Below are 16,551 nucleotides of genomic sequence, written 5' to 3'. Positions count from 1 at the left end.
GAAATTAAATAATCAGTTCTATATCAGGGCAGTATTAATTTGTTTTGATGTTATACGCGTGCGCACGCATGTTTAGGCGACAACCTGCTGGGCATATTCATTCCATTTGTTTAAACATACCATATGTATGTTGGAACATTTTTTATTGTAGTTCTTATGTGAATATATGAAATGTCAATGATAATCGGTTTGATCTTGCAGGAATTTTTTCCAAAGGAAGATGGTATGTATTGAAAACCATTTCAAGACCTTTCATCCGTAGAAGTCCTCATTTATAGAGCACCTTTTGAAATCATAAGGCCTTCTATCCATAAAACCCCTTTTGTCGGTCTTATATATCCATTTTTATCTTCTTAGGGTCTTCTGTTCCCAGAAGACCGCCTCTATAAACAGAAGATGTCTTAAATGTCTTTTATCCGAAGAAAATCTCTCTATATATAGAAGATCGCTTGAAGGTCTTCTATCCATAGAAGCCCTCTTGGAGGACTTCAATAGACAGAAGACGTCTTCAAGATTTGCTATCCAAAAAAGACGCCCTAAAGGTCTTCGATCCATAGAAGGCCTCTCGAAGGTTTTCGAGCTATGGAAGACCTCTTCCGTAGACAACCCTTTTAAAGTATTCTGTTCATAGAATAGATTTTCAAAGACTTCTATCTTGAAAGTATTCTATCAACAGAAAACCATAAAAAGGTCGTCTATCCTATAGAAGACCTATTGAAGGTCTTCGATCCTCCTGAAAGTCTCCTGTCCACAGAAGACCTCTTGAAGGTCTTTGATTCATAGAAAACATCTTGAAGGTATTCTACCCATAGAAAACCTCTAAAGGGGTTCGGTCCATAGAAGAACTCTAAAAAGACTTCTGTTCATAGACGACCTTTTCGATCTTCGAACCATAGAAGACCTATTGAAAGTCTTCTATCCCATAGAAGACCTGTTGACGGTATCCGAAACTCTAGAAAGTCTTCTATTAATAGAAGACCTATCGTCCTGAAGGTCTTTTGTCCATGGAAGACCTCCTGAAGGTCTTCTGCCCATAGAAGACTTCTAAACAGTCTTCTGTTCATAGATAACCTTTTCCTTGATTCGTAGAAGACATCTTGGGGGTCTTCTATCCACAGAAGACCTTTAAACGGACTAGAAGTCTTTTTTTATGGTCTTTGATCGTTCAGAAGGTCTTCTGTTCATAAAAGGCCTCTTAAAGGTCTTTGATCCATAGAAGACCTTTGAAGGTCTCCGATCCATGGAAGACCTTTGAAAGGTCTTCGATCTATAGAAGACCTCTTTAAGGTCTTCTGTCCATAGACAACCTCTAGAAGGTCTTCTGTCCATAGACGACCTTTTTGATCTTCGAACCCTAGAAGACCTCATGAAAGTCTTCTATGCCATAGAAGACCTATTGACGGTATCCAAAACTCTACAAAATCTTCTATTAAAAGAAGACCTATCGAAGATCTTCAATACTCCTAAAGGTCTTTTGTTCATCGAAGACCTCCTGAAGGTCTTCTGCCCATAGAAGACCTCTAAACAGTCTTCTGTTCATAGATAACCTTTTCTTTGGTTCGTAGAAGACTTGTTGAGGGTATTCTGTACACAGAAGACCTTAAAAAGGACTAGAAGACCTTTTTAAAGTCTGTTCATAAAAGTCCTCTTAAAGGTCTCCGATCCATAGAAGACCTTCTGCAGACCTTCGATCCATAGAAGACCTCTGAAAGGTCTTCTGTCCATAGAAGACCTCTGAAAGGTCGTCTGTCCACAGAAGACATCTTGAGAGTTTTCGACCCATACAAGACCTTTTGAAGTTCCTCGAATCATAGAACGCCTTTAAGATGTCTTCTGTCCACAGAAAATCTCCTGAAGGGGAAGTCCACATGAAGGTTTTCTATATATAGAAGACTTCTTGAAGGTCATCCATCCACACAAGGGCTCCAAAAGGTGCTCTATCCCATAGAATACTTACTGAAGGTCTCCGATACTCTTGAAGGTCTTCTATCAATAGAAGACCTATGAAGGACTTCGATCCATAGAAAACATCTTGAAGATCTTCTGCCCATAGAAGACCTCTGAAAGGTCTTCTGCTAATAGAATACATCTGAAAGATCTTTTTCAATAGAAGACATCTTGAGAGTCTTTGATCCATAAGAGACCTCTTGAATTTCCTCGATTAGTAGAAGACGTCTTGGAGGTATTCTGTCCACATAAGACTTCTTTAATGTCTTATATCCCACTGAAAACCGTCTGAAGGTCTTCTGGCCATAGAAGACCTCTGAAAGTGTTTCATCAATAGAAGTCCACTTGAAGGTCATCGATCCAAAGAAGGCCACTTGAAGGACTTCAATGTACAGAAAACTTCTTTAAGGTTTTCTATCCCACAGAGGATCTTCTTAAGTTGTTCCGGCCTTAGAAGACCTCTTGAAGGCTTTCGTCCACTGAAGACTTGAAGGTATTCTGTCCATAGAATATCTTTTGAAGCTACTCGATCCAAAGAAAACCACTTGAAGGTCTTCTATCCACAGAAGACTTCTTTAATGTCTTCTATCCCACAGAAACCCTTCTGATTGTCTTCTGACCATAGAAGTCTTCTGAAAGTGTTTCATCAATAGAAGACCTCTTGAACGTCTTCGATCCATTGAAGACCTCTTCTATACGTTGAGACCTCTTGAAGATCTCCAATTCATTGAAAAGCTTTTGAAGATGTTCGATCGTGAAGTTGTTCAAGCCATAGAAAATCTTTTGAAGGTTTTAGATCCTCCCGCAGGTCTTTTGTCATAGAAGATATCTTGAAGTCCTTCTATCCATTGAAGACCTCTTTAGGGTCTCCTATTTTTAGAAGACCATTGCAGGCCTCTTGAAATTCTTCCATCCGTTGAAGACTTCCTGAAGGCCTTCTATCCATTGAAGACTTCTTGTAGATCTTCCATCCATAGAATACCTCTTGAAGGCATTCAGTCGATAGAAGAATTCTTCACGGTCTTCCGTTCATAGAAGAACTCTTAAAGGTATTCAATCCTTCTGAAGGTCTTCAATCTCCTTGAAGGTCTTCAGTCTCCTTGCAGGTCTACTATTTATATTGAAGGTCTTCGATCCTCCAGAAGGTCTTCTATCCATATAAGATCACTTCAAGATCTTCAAACCATAAAAGATCTTTTGTACGTCTTCGACCCACAGAAGGCCTCTTGAAGGCTTTCGTCCACTGAAGACTTGTAGGTCGGCTATCCATCGACACCTGAGGCTCCGAAGACTTCTTGAAGGTCTTCCATCCATATGCTTTCTATCCATTGAGGGCATCTTGAAGGTTTTCAATCTCCTTGAAGGTCTCCTATCTATATTGAAGTTCTTCGATCCTCTTGAAGGACTTTTATCCATAGAACCTTTTGAAGGAATTCAATCTCCTTGAAGTTCTTCTATCTATATTTAAGGTCTTCGATCCTCCTGAAGGCCTTCTGTCCATAGAAGACCACTTGAAGATCTTCGATTCATAAATAGCTCTTGAAGATCCCCTATACTTCTGAAGTTCTTCTGTCCATATGACACCACTTGAAGATCTTCTATCTATAAAAGACCTTTTGAAGGTCATTGACCCATAGAAGGCCTTTTGAAGGCTTTTGTCCACAGAAGACGTCTTGAAGACTGCTTGAAGGTCTTCGATCCATAGAAGAGCTCTTCGTTTCATAGAACACATTGAAGGTATTCCATTCCTTTAAGACCTTCTTTTAGCAGATGAAATTTTTAACAGCTTTTTTCTCCACAATCTATTCGGTTTCATTCACTTCGAACCGCAACATCACTGAAGTGACGTCAACACCTGGTAAATTATGAATGCCGATTGTTTTGTAAATATGTTCTTGGGCATTTTTTCATGGCACACAAAAAGAGAGACAGAGCGGCGTTTACAAGTACTCGTGGTAATCATGCAAGCCAACAAAATAGTGCTGACATCCATGTGAATTATTGCCACGAACGGATGGACATTGCCATCATAGCAGCAGCCGGTCACACGAGATTAAGTGAAACAAATGACCAGAAATTATAACCGAAGAATGATATTGAAAGGTAAACAAAAACCAATGGAATCGAATTTTCGTTTTGAGTCACGTGATTTGAGAGACATGTAAAAACTTATACAGAACTATGGCAATCTGAAAAAGTCGTTAAATACGAAATGCATTCATATTCCCAATATCGCCAATGTTTAACTTTAATACAAGTTAAATTTTGTTAAAATTATCATTCACCTAACCCTGCCGGTTTTATTCATCATTTTATTTCCCCACAACATGCACCACCATTTGCGAATAACCTGCAACATATGTTCGCTCATTGGAAACAATTAAAATTATCATAAAAATTGCCTTAACAACAACCGCAGCACTAAACCAGACCAGAGGAGTATCAATTAAAATTGCAATAACTTTTGTAAAATCGTATTCTCATTGATTTTTACAATCCGGATTTGTAAACGAAATACAAGAAATGCAGCAAATAAATTGAATTTATTGGCGATTCCTGTTGTCTCATCTTATTTAAGCAAACATTGCCACATGCAGCGGCAGTGGTCGTCTTCATCATTTACAGCATATGCAGAATACACCAACATGTTTCACTGTAAATTAACAAGTCTTTTATGAATGGCATAGGGCGATTTTATTGTCGTTCAAACAAAATAAATAGTTAGAGCGATGTTTTAGTTATGTCATAAGCTGTTGTTCTCCAGAAAAGTACTACAAACGAGGACTTACACCAACTGCCAAACGCAATATTACCTTCAGGAATCTGTCAAATAAAACAAGTAAATAAGACTTATATCTAGTTCGTCTAGATCGAACGTCTTATGCCCTCCATCACAGGGCAACTGAAAGCCCCATATAAAAACGCCAAAGCATCTCAAATACAACAAGTAGAAAGTCGTTAAGTTCGGCCGGGCCGAACTTTTTATACCCTCCAACATAAAATAGTCTTAATTAAAATGGGAAATTAGTGTCCTTTCACAATTTTAGGTGGAAAAATTTTTCGACCATGGATAGATACTTCAATTGCCTAAATTATCTAATCTAATCTATAAAAATGTGTTCAGCTAGGTGATAGGTACCACCTACGGGGCTATATCAAAGAGTCAACCTATCTTTATAATTTTTGGTGGAAAAGTTTTATAACTGCAGGAAAACTCAAAAGTCAAATTTAGGATAGTTCCATCAAACAATGTGGACCCTCAACATACCGAAAATCGGGAGGTGCCGTTATAAAGGAGCTATACGAAAACATGGGCCTATGTTGACGAATTTTAATGAAGAAGTTAAGTGACCACTGAAAATTCAAATGTCAAAATACATTTAGTTCGATTAAAAATTGTAGCTAAAATACTCAAAATACTGAAAATTTAGAGGTACCGTTATATGGGAGCTATACCAAAACATGGGTGTTGACGATTTTTACCACAGAGAACCTCAAATGTCAAATTACACCTAGTTCGGTTAATAATTGTAGCTAAACACCTCAACATACCGAAAGTCGAGAGGTACCGTTATATAGGAGCTATGCCAAAACATGGACCTATGTTGATGATTTTAAGTTTCGTGACCACTGAAAATTCAAATGTCAAATTACAGCTAGTTCCGTAAAAATTTTAGCTAAAACCCTCATAATACCGAAAATCGGGAGCTACCGTTATTGATGTGGAGAAGTTTCGTGGCCACTGAGAACCTCAAATGTCAAATTACAGCTAGTTCTGTTAAAAATGTTAGCTAAAATACTCAAAATACCGAAAATCGGGAGGTACCTTTATATGGGGGCTATACCAAAACATGGATCTATGTTGGCGATGTTAGGTGGAGAAGTTTGATGACCACTGAGAACCTCAAATGTCAATTTACAGCTAGTTCGGGTGAAAATTGTAGCTAAAATGCTCAAAATACCGAAAATCGGAAGGTACCGTTATATGGGGGCTATACCAAACCATGGAACTATGTTGGCGATGTTCGGTGGAGAACTTTGATGACCATTGAGAACTTCAAATGTCAATTTGTAGCTAGTTCGGGTGAAAATTGTATCTAAAATTCTCAAAATACCGAAAATCGGGAGGTACCGTTATATGGGGGCTACACCAAACAATGGACCTATGTTGGCGATGGTCGGTGGAGAAGTTTGATGACCACTGAGAACCTCAAATATCAATTTACAGCTAGTTCGGGTGAAAATTGTAGCTAAAATTCTCAAAATACCGAAAATCGGGAGGTACCGTTATATGGGGGCTATACCAAAACTTGGACCGATATAGCCCATCTTCGAACTTGATCTTCCGACGGCTAACAAAATGGTATTCCCCAATTTTCAGCGAAATCGGTCAACAAATGCGACCTGTATGTTGCGAACGGACGGACGGACGGACGGACGGACATGCATAAATCGACTCAGAAAGTGATTCTATGTATATTCCTAGAAGGAACTATGGGTCTATCTCGCTTCCTTTTGTATGTTACATACAAATGCACTAACACATAATACCCCTTACCACATAGTGGTGTAGGGTATAATTAGTGTCCTTTCACAATTTTAGGTAGAACAATTTTTCGACCATGGATAGATACTTCAATTGCCTAAATTATCTAATCTAATCTAAAAAAAATGTGTTCAGCTAGGTGATAGGTACCACCTACGGGGCTATATCAAAGAGTCAACCTATCTTTATAATTTTTGGTGGAAAAGTTTTATAACTGCAGGAAACCTCAAAAGTCAAATTGAGGATAGTTCCGTCAAACAATGTGGACCCTCAACATACCGAAAATCGGGAGGTGCCGTTATAAAGGAGCTATACGAAATCATGGGCCTATGTTGTCGAGTTTTAATGAAGAAGTTAAGTGACCACTGAAAATTCAAATGTCAAAATACATTTAGTTCGATTAAAAATTGTAGCTAAAATACTCAAAATACTGAAAATTTAGAAGTACCGTTATATGGGAGAACCTCAAATGTCAAATTACACCCTGTTAGCTAAAATACTCAAAATACCAAAAATCGGGAGGTACCGTTATATGGGGGCTATACGAAAACATGGACCTCTGTTCACGATTTTTGGTGGAGAAGTTTCGTGATCATTGAGAACTTTCAATGTCAAATTGCAGTTAGTTCGACCAAAAACTGTAGCTAAAATTCTCAAAATACCAAAAATCTGGAGGTACCGTTATATGGGGCCTAAACCAAAACATGGACCTATGTTGACGATGTTTGATGGAAAAGTTTCATGGCCACTGAGAACCTCAAATGTCAAATTACTGTTGCTAAAAATCCCAAAATGCCGAAAGTCGGGAGTTACCGTTATATGGGGCCTATATCAAAACATGGACCTATGTTGACGATGTTTGGTGGAGAAGTTTCATGGCCACTGAGAACCTCAAATGTCAAATTACTGCTAGTTCAATTAAAAATTGTTGTTAAAATTCCCAAAATACCGAAAATCGGGAGGTACCGTTATATGGGGCCTAAACCAAAACATGGACTTATGTCGACGATGTTTGGTGGAGAAGTTTCATGGCCACTGAAAATATCATATGTCAAATTACAGCTAGTTCGGTTAAAAATTGTTGCTAAAATTCCCAAAATACCGAAAATCGGGAGGTACCGTTATATTACGGGTCTAAATCAAAACATGGATCTATGTTGACGATGTTTGGTGGAGAAGTTTCATGACCATTGAGAACCTCAAATGTCAAACTCAGCTAGTTCGGTTAAAAATTGTAGCTAAAATACTCAAAATATCGAAAATTGGGAGGTACCGTTATATGGGGGCTATGCCAAAAAAATTGACCTATGTCCATATCCTTTGGAATAAAAGTTTGCTGATCACCAGGAACCATAAATGTTAAATAAAACTAGACTAAAAACGTCAAAATACCTGAAATCGGGGGCTGTACCGTTATATGGGAGCTATACCAAAACGTGGACCGATCATCGAACATGACCTGCCTGCAAAAAAATACACATCTTCCCAAAATTTCAGCGTCCTATCTCCATTTTTGTGGATGCTAGAGTAGATCGGCTCAGAATTTTACGCTGATCAAGAATATATATACTTTATAGGGTCGTAAATGAATATTTCAATGCGTTACAAACGGAAAAACAAACTTAATATACCCTCCATACTATGGTGGAGGGTATACAAATAGAAAGAGTTTATTTAATATGCTTACGAGCAGAACAAATGTGACATTTTTGAAGGAGAATGTTAAAAAATTTTATGAACAATTTTATTTGCAGTGGAGGCCGCCCCATACGAAGGTACAAGTTTCATCTGGGGCAAGTCCATACTTCCTGAGCAAATAGCTTGAAAAGTGCAAAAACCCCTATGGTGTTTAGTGGTTGACGCGCAAGATAACTCTTGAATGGATCTGCAGACTCGGTTCAATATTTGGCCTTGGTAATATTTTGTCCATACTTAGTATAAGTTCGAAGATAAGCCATATCGGTTCACACCTCCAGGTACCTCCCCCACAAAAGTTCAAACATTTTTGGAAGATTGGCAACCACTAAATGGTATGAACTATATCCCTTGAACGGGGCAACCAAAGTTATCCAAAGCTTATATTTTGTCCAAATTTAGTTTTACTTCTAAAATGACCGATATCGATCTTCTACTTATGTTACCTGGCCCACAAAAGTTCAACAATTGTGTCGATCTGTCCGTAGATGAAAGTTGTAATTCACATAGGCTGAGGGTATATCTCTGTCGGCAAAGCCGACTGATACTTTTTTACTTGTTTTAAAATACAATAACCTCCTCTTTACCAATACAAATGCTAACAGTATTTATTAGTGCTGAATACCAAGTAGAGTGCAATTGTCATGTACCTAACAATATTATAAGACTATACTGAGAAGGTCTTCTATCTACATCTACACGAAAACTTATAGTTTTTTCTACAACTATATCTACAAAACCATTTACCTCATTTCCCCCTAGACGACGAAGTGTCTTGTATATAATTATTTTTAATATTAGTACACAAATTTTCAGTGTGTCATTAAAAATGGATTTCGTGTGTTTTTTTTTTTTAATTCGGCATACCAAATAAAGCAAATCTTCAAACAAATATTTCCATTTTGCAAAAAGTCTAATATCCGTTTATAATTTATCATTTAAAATAAATACATACAGTACAAATGTATTCATCTTTAAGCAATAACATAAAAAAATCTACAACATGTGTGAGCATTAAAAAGGATTATCTTATTCAGTGGCGCCATGACTAAACAGTTTTTTCTTCATAATAGTCATTTACCATTTCGTAATCGTAGATGTAGCACAAGAAAATTCAAATCAATTTCCTCTTTTTCGTATTCATTGCATAGAACAACATTCTTTTCCTCCCATCTCATCCAGCAGTTGTTCGGTCGGTCGGTTGCAACAATCAATGTCATCGTCAAATCATCAACTTCGCTTACTTAAACTCTTTTAAGGCGGCATTTTATATTTTTCTCATGAGTCGTCCATTTGGTGAAAGATTTTAAAGGATTTTCAACATTACAAGTCAAAAAACGAAATTGTTATGAACAGAAAAAAACGAACTGAAATTGAAAATATAATGAATTTGAGTGACATGCCAATCGTTTTTCGGTTTCTTTGGTAGATTAGATTGAACTCATCTGATGAACTCGTCGTTGTAAAAAGAAATACAAAAAAAGAAAAAGAAAATACCAAGTCAGTAACCAACCTTCAAAAATGAATATTTGCAAAGTCATTGTAAAGGAGCCACCATCTATCCACATTTCTTTTGTATTTAATGGATTTTCTTTTTGCTGTTTTTTTTCTCTTTGTATGAGTTATGTTATTCAATGTTATCCAATCATCATCACCATTGCCGCCATCAGTTCCATTACAAAAGGAAAAGTAATTATCCTTATAAATTTCAAGAGGTATGAAATCATTACCAAATATCTTCAAACCACTGTGGCAAGACTAGGAATTTGGCTAAGGAAAGAGATAATTTATAGCCGTTTAAATGAATTTGAAGCGGTTAGTATTCATAGACTAAATATAAATATTTCTTAATCCTACTACTCTGCTACTAAATCCAGGGATAATATGGTCTGTGAGATAAAAATTAAAAGTCAAGTTCAATCGAGTCAAACTTTTTTAAAAACTCCAGTTTATTGAATATTTGCATTAAAAACACTATCAAACCACCACTGTTTAAAGATTATTTGCCAGTCTTGCGCGGGCAGAAGTCCCACACCATAACTTAGGATATATTTTCTGAATATATCAGCCATTTAAACGTTCTCTATAAGTGGTGGAGAAGGTCCCATATAAGGTATGAACTGGGCTGCACTTATTGTATTGAGAAGTCTCCCCTTGTCTCTTCAGGGATGGTTATCGGAAATAGTTTTCTGCCAAATCGACTTTATGCTAGACAATTCAAAAATAGGTATTTTTCACCTCACTTTTTCGGTCCATTGTCAAACCGAGGAGGACTTTAACCCCCAGTTTTTGTAACTTATTTTTGTTCGTTCGTCTATATTCGTAATAATTTAGACATTCATAGCTCAGCCCCCAGATTACATACACATCTAATTTTTCGTATACCCGTTCCATATGTCGTTAAGGATTCCTCATTTAAAAATCAGCGCTCTACATTTGCGCTAAAGCGAGTAAATCGATCCACAAAATTTGACAATTCGTGTGAGAAGAATAAAAATGTTTACAAAAACTGGGGGTAAATTTACTTTTGACTGTAACCTTTATTTTCTCTTACGGACTGTCGGATTTTTTCGCCGTTTGGATTTATTATATGCTGTTTAGGATTTATTATCGTCCATGTCCCCTGTCTTTATCCTAACACGATCTAATTATAAAAGTTAACAAGTAAAAAAGCGTTAAGTTCGGCCGAGCCGAATTTTTCATACCCTCCACCATAAAATATTCTGAACTAAAATGGAATAATTAGTTTTCATTCCTGTCCCCAACTTTAAGTCGGTACGTTAAAATGTTAAATAATTTACATAAAATGCTTCGTTCGGGAGGCCCTTTTTGCCTACATCTAACTATGTATGTTGACAATTTTTGGTGGGCTAGACATTGGGAGGTACCGTTATATAGGGGTTATAATAAAACATGGACCTATGTTGACAGTCTTTGATGGGAGCCTTTAATGTCAAATAACTCCTAATTCGGTTAAAAATGGTAGCTAAAATCCTCAAAATACCGAAAATCGTTACATAGCATGGGAACTTCAAATATCATTAACAGCTAGTTCGGAGGTACCCCTATATGTGGGCTATATAAAAATATGAACTTAAATGAAACATTTTTTTTGGCTCTTAAATTTCAAATTACAGAAAGTTCGTCAAAAAATTAAGCCGAGGTACGGAAAATCGGGAGGTATGTTTTGGGGCTATACCAAAACATGGACCTACGTTCGGTTAAACATTTTAAGTACAATCCTCAAAGTACCGAAAATCGGGAGGTATCGTTATTTTGGGGCTATGTTGAAAATTGTTGATGCAGATTTGTGGTGACCACTACAACCTTGAAATGTCAAATTACAGTTAGTTCGGTTCAAAATTGTAGCTAAAATTGAAAATAGAGAGGTACCGTTATATGGCAGATATATCCAAACGTATACCTATGTTGACAATTTTTGATGGAGAGGTGTTGTGACCACTAAGAACTTCAAATGTCAAATTACTGCTAGTTCGGTTTAATATTGTAGCTAAAATCATCCAATTACTGAAAATCGGGAGGTACGGTTATATGGGGGATTATCCATACATGGACCTTTCTTGACAATTGTTGGTTGAGAGGTGTGTTGACCACTAAGAACTTCAAATGCCAAATGTTCAAGTTACAGCTAATTCGGTTAAAACTTGTAGGTAAAATTCTCAAAATACCGTTATATGGGGCTAATACCAAAACATGGGCCTATGTTCATAAATTTTTCGAATATAAGTTTTTTGGTCACTAAGAACCCTATATATCAAATTATAGCTAATTCGGTCTAGAAATGTGACTTAAAACGTCAAAATACCTGAAATCGGGCGGTAACGTTATATGTGGGCTATTCCAAAACATGGACCTATGCCCACTAGTTTTGCTATATAAGCTTATTGACACATAAATGTCAACTTATAGCTGAATCGGTCTGAAAATGTATCTAAAAACGTCAAAATACCGTAAATCGGAAGGTACCGTTATATGGGGGGTTATACCAAAACGTTGACCTATGCCCACAAGTATTGTTATATAAGTTTATTGACACTTAAGAACCCTCAATGTTAAATTATAGCTAAATCGGTCTGAATATGTAGCTAAAAACGTCAAAATACCGTAAATCGGGGGTACAGTTATATGGGGGCTATGCCAAAACGTGGACCGATATAGCCCATCATCGAACTTGACCTGCTTGCAAACAAGGACGCATTTTCCCAAAATTTCAGCGTCCTATCTCCATTTTTGTGGATGCTAGAGTGATTACCACAGACGGACGGACATGCACAGATCGACTCAGAATTCTACCCTGATCAAGAATATATATACTTTATAGGGTCGCAAATGAGTATTTTAATGCGTTACAAACGGAAAAATAAACTTAATAAAAAGTGGTTAAGTCGAATTCTCCCTCTTATTTAGACTTATATGTTTTAGTTTTTCAGTGATTATTAACAATAGGCTCCCGAAATTTGTCTAGAAATATATAGCATTTTGGACCACGGGATATACCTGGACATTTTCTGAAAATTTCACAAAATTAAGTTCAGTAGTTTTGGAAAAATAATGTATTGAAAAGAGTGGACAATGACATCAGTTAAAAAAGTGGGCGTAGTCCGGTATTTTTGCTCCAAATATGTCACACACAACCCCATTGCCTCCCAATATTTATGCTGAAAATTATATAATCATAAGTTTGGCTTATACATATAGCGTTTAAAAGAAAGGCGTGGGGAAAGTACCCCACCTCCTCCGAAATTCATAAAATATACAAAACAACGGCAAACATTACGCTTTTGCTGCAAATTTGATGGAAATTGGTTCTGTCGTATTGGAGATATAACATTAAAAAACAGGTGTGGTCGGGTCTTTATGCCCCAAAGAAGTAATACATTGTAGATTAATCCGTTAATTTTTAGACCGATACATACGTAATTTGTACATATTATTAATTAAACATATTTTCAAAAGTGGGCGTGGTCAAGTCTTTGGATCCTAAAGAAGTAGGTAAAGTCGGAGACACAACCGCAATTGTCTCGCAATTTAAATCCTAAACCGATATATTCGTAATTATTTTAAATATATCATTTTAAAAAATATGGTACATGGGAAGTTCCCCGCCCCCTCCGAAATTAAATTTGTAGCCTATTTTCACCGGAGGCCATCTCTGTACATTCTATGACAATTTCATGAAAATCAGTTCAGTAGTTTTTGTAGAAAGGATTAAAATTGAAAAAAGTGAGCGTAAAGGTGGGAGTGGTAAAATTTTCTTTGCATAAAAACCTACGTTGGTCTTTTGGATGCATCGGCTAAACTAGGGATTAAGGTTATGACTTTTTGATATTTTTTCTCAAAAATGGTTTCCTGTAGTGAGAATGAATGAACTTTTGCCTACAAATGCCTAAAATAACATTAATTCCATTTTATTGTAAAAAAAAGGTTCCGCACAAACCAATTTGAAAATGTTTTTCTTGAAAAATAGTGGTTTAAAAAATGAATGGCATTTTACATATTAATGACTAAAATAACATTTATTCCATTTAAATATTAAACCAGTAAGGAAAGGACCATAGTCGGGCGGGGCCGACTATATGACACCGTACACCACAGTGAATATGTAAAATATATATATGAGATACATATATATGAACTTGAACTGATTTCTATATAATATGGTAACCTTATTACTAGACAAAATTCCGTTACACATTCCAAATTTCATCAAAATTAAACAGATATAGGGGGTTTGGTGCAGCAAATACGTGAAATCGGGCGAAAATATACATGGGAGCTATATCCAAATCTGAACCGATTTCGATATAATTTGGCACACTTTTTTCTAGACCGAATTCGGGCGAAAATTTATGTGGGCGTTATATCCAAATCTGAACCGATTTCACACTTATTTCTACACCGAATTCAGTTACACATTCCAAGTTTCATTGAAATCGGACGTATATAGCGTGTTTGGTGCAGCACATATATCAAATCGGCCGAAAATATATACGGGAGCTATATCCAAATCTAAACCAATTTTCACCAAAATAAATAGCGTTCTTCCAATGGCTAAAAAAAATAAAAAATTAAAATTAAAAAAAAAAATTAAATTAAATTAAAAAATTAATTTTCAGCTGAATCGGACAAACAATGCGACCTGTACGTTGCGAACAAAAATACATGGACAGACGGACATGCATTAATCGACTCAGAAAGTGATTATATGTATATCCCCAAAAGGAACTATGGGTCTATTTCGTTTCCTTTTGTATGTTACATACAAATGCACAAAGACATAATACCCGTTACCACAGTGAGGTGTAGGGTATAAAAAGGTCCCGCACAAACAACTTTTAATTTTTATGTTATATGAAATAACGTTACATATAATATAAAATGGCTTATATGTAATAAAAATGGTTAAAATTTCTGAAAAATAAAAACTTTAAAAGCTTTTTGTGTGGAAGCTTTTTTTATCGAATCACCTTATAATTAAGATATTATGTAATCTTATGTAGAAGCTCATCACGCTATGATACAGGGACATGAGGTTGTAACTAGATGCTGCTCAACTAGAAAGATCCGTAGTTTACTGTTAAGCTACCCTATAGAGCTTCAGATTGATTGTCGTTCGCATCTTCTAAACGCCGCACATTCCTTAACTATGCGAAAGTCAGTAGGCAGGCATTCAGAGAATTTAAATACCAGAGCTTTAGGTAACAGAACATGTCCCTCTGATATACGGGCAGCAGAGAGGAATTTCCGAGATATCATCACAGCTACAGTCGTTTTCCATATTCTTGCTACTACCTAAAATAAGACCTAATTTCCCAGCAGAGGCGACCCCATGGGGGTCACATTCGATAGTTTATATAAGTCGCCCACGTAGTAGTTTCAAGATCCTAGCGAGCAGCAATTAGTTAAGATAAAGTGGTGAGCTATACGGCGCCCGTATAGTAGGCCAACGTAAATGATTCGGTGGTCCGGTGCTTCGGCACAAGTAAATGTTATCGATGATTATCTGTTGGGATGCATCCTCTTGTTGATAGGTAGTCTCCGTCCAGACATGTTGCTACAGATTTTCATGATCTGGAGAGAGAGGTCCAAAAATATATAGGAGAATCTCCACATCAACAGGCAAGCAAGTTTGGGTAGTGTTCGTACGGACAAAGCCGCGGGAGCTATAACAGTGAATCGTATGTATCCGTCCTCGGATATCACCCACCATCCGTGGCTGCGGATGAAAAACAGTTCTTTCGTCAAACGAGAATCGTTTTTGCATAATTAATATTTGGTTAGTGTTGCCGCCTCGATTTCTATTGGGCAGAACGCAGGACATCTGCCAGAACAGAGCGCAGGATACGACGTACATATTCAACTGCCAAAACAAAACACCTAACATCCATTTCAAGGTGGAGTTATTTTCGAACTTGCAGTTGGAAAAAGAACATGTTAACGGACGTAATTTATACAGATTTCAGTAAAGCATTTGACACTGTTGTTCATAAATTGCTAATTTATAAACTGGATATTATGGGGTTTCCGTCTACAATTTTAAATTGGATATCTTCTTATCTACAGAACCGAACTCAAAAAGTGTCATTTAACGAAACTCTTTCTAAGACCATAACTGTCTCCTCTGGTGTTCCACAGGGCAGTCACCTAGGTCCATTACTTTTTGTCCTATACTTGAACGATCTTCCATCAGTTATTCGTACATCTAAGATATTAATGTTTGCAGATGATTTTAAAATCTTTACTAATCTAGACTCAATAAACCAATCTATAATTTACAAAATGATCTGTATTCCTTGGCAAATTGGTGTAGCATTAATGGTATGTCATTGAACCTTAAAAACTGTAAAAAATTGTCGTTTTATAGAACCAGGCATATGCCTTGCGATTATTCCATAGGGACATACCAATTAGAAAATGTGGACTCGTTTGTTGATCTAGGTGTTATACTAGATAATAGACTTCGTTTTCACCTACATATTGAGGCCTCTGTGAATAAAGCAAAGTCATTGTTGGGCTTTATAAAACGTTGGTCAAAAGAATTTGACGACCCCTATGTGACCAAGCGTCTCTTTGTCTCTCTTGTTCGACCTACGCTTGAATATGGATGCGTGCTTTGGAGTCCATTCTATAAATGCTATTCTGATAAAATAGAATCTATTCAAATTCAATTTCTTCTTTTTGCACTTACAGGCTTGCAATGGAATACGAATGTAGCTTTTCCACCATACGAATATCGTTTAAAATAATCGATCTACCAACTCTCGAGAGAAGACGTTTAATGCTAAGAGCAATATTTATTACCAAAATTTTAAGAGGGCAAATTGATAGTAACTTTTTCGTCG

This window comes from Musca autumnalis, unplaced genomic scaffold (genome assembly GCF_047663935.1).
Source record: "Musca autumnalis isolate F117 unplaced genomic scaffold, ASM4766393v1 scaffold_2, whole genome shotgun sequence".
NCBI classification, from domain to species: Eukaryota; Metazoa; Arthropoda; class Insecta; order Diptera; family Muscidae; genus Musca; species Musca autumnalis.
Note: the sequence above shows the minus strand (reverse complement) of the source record.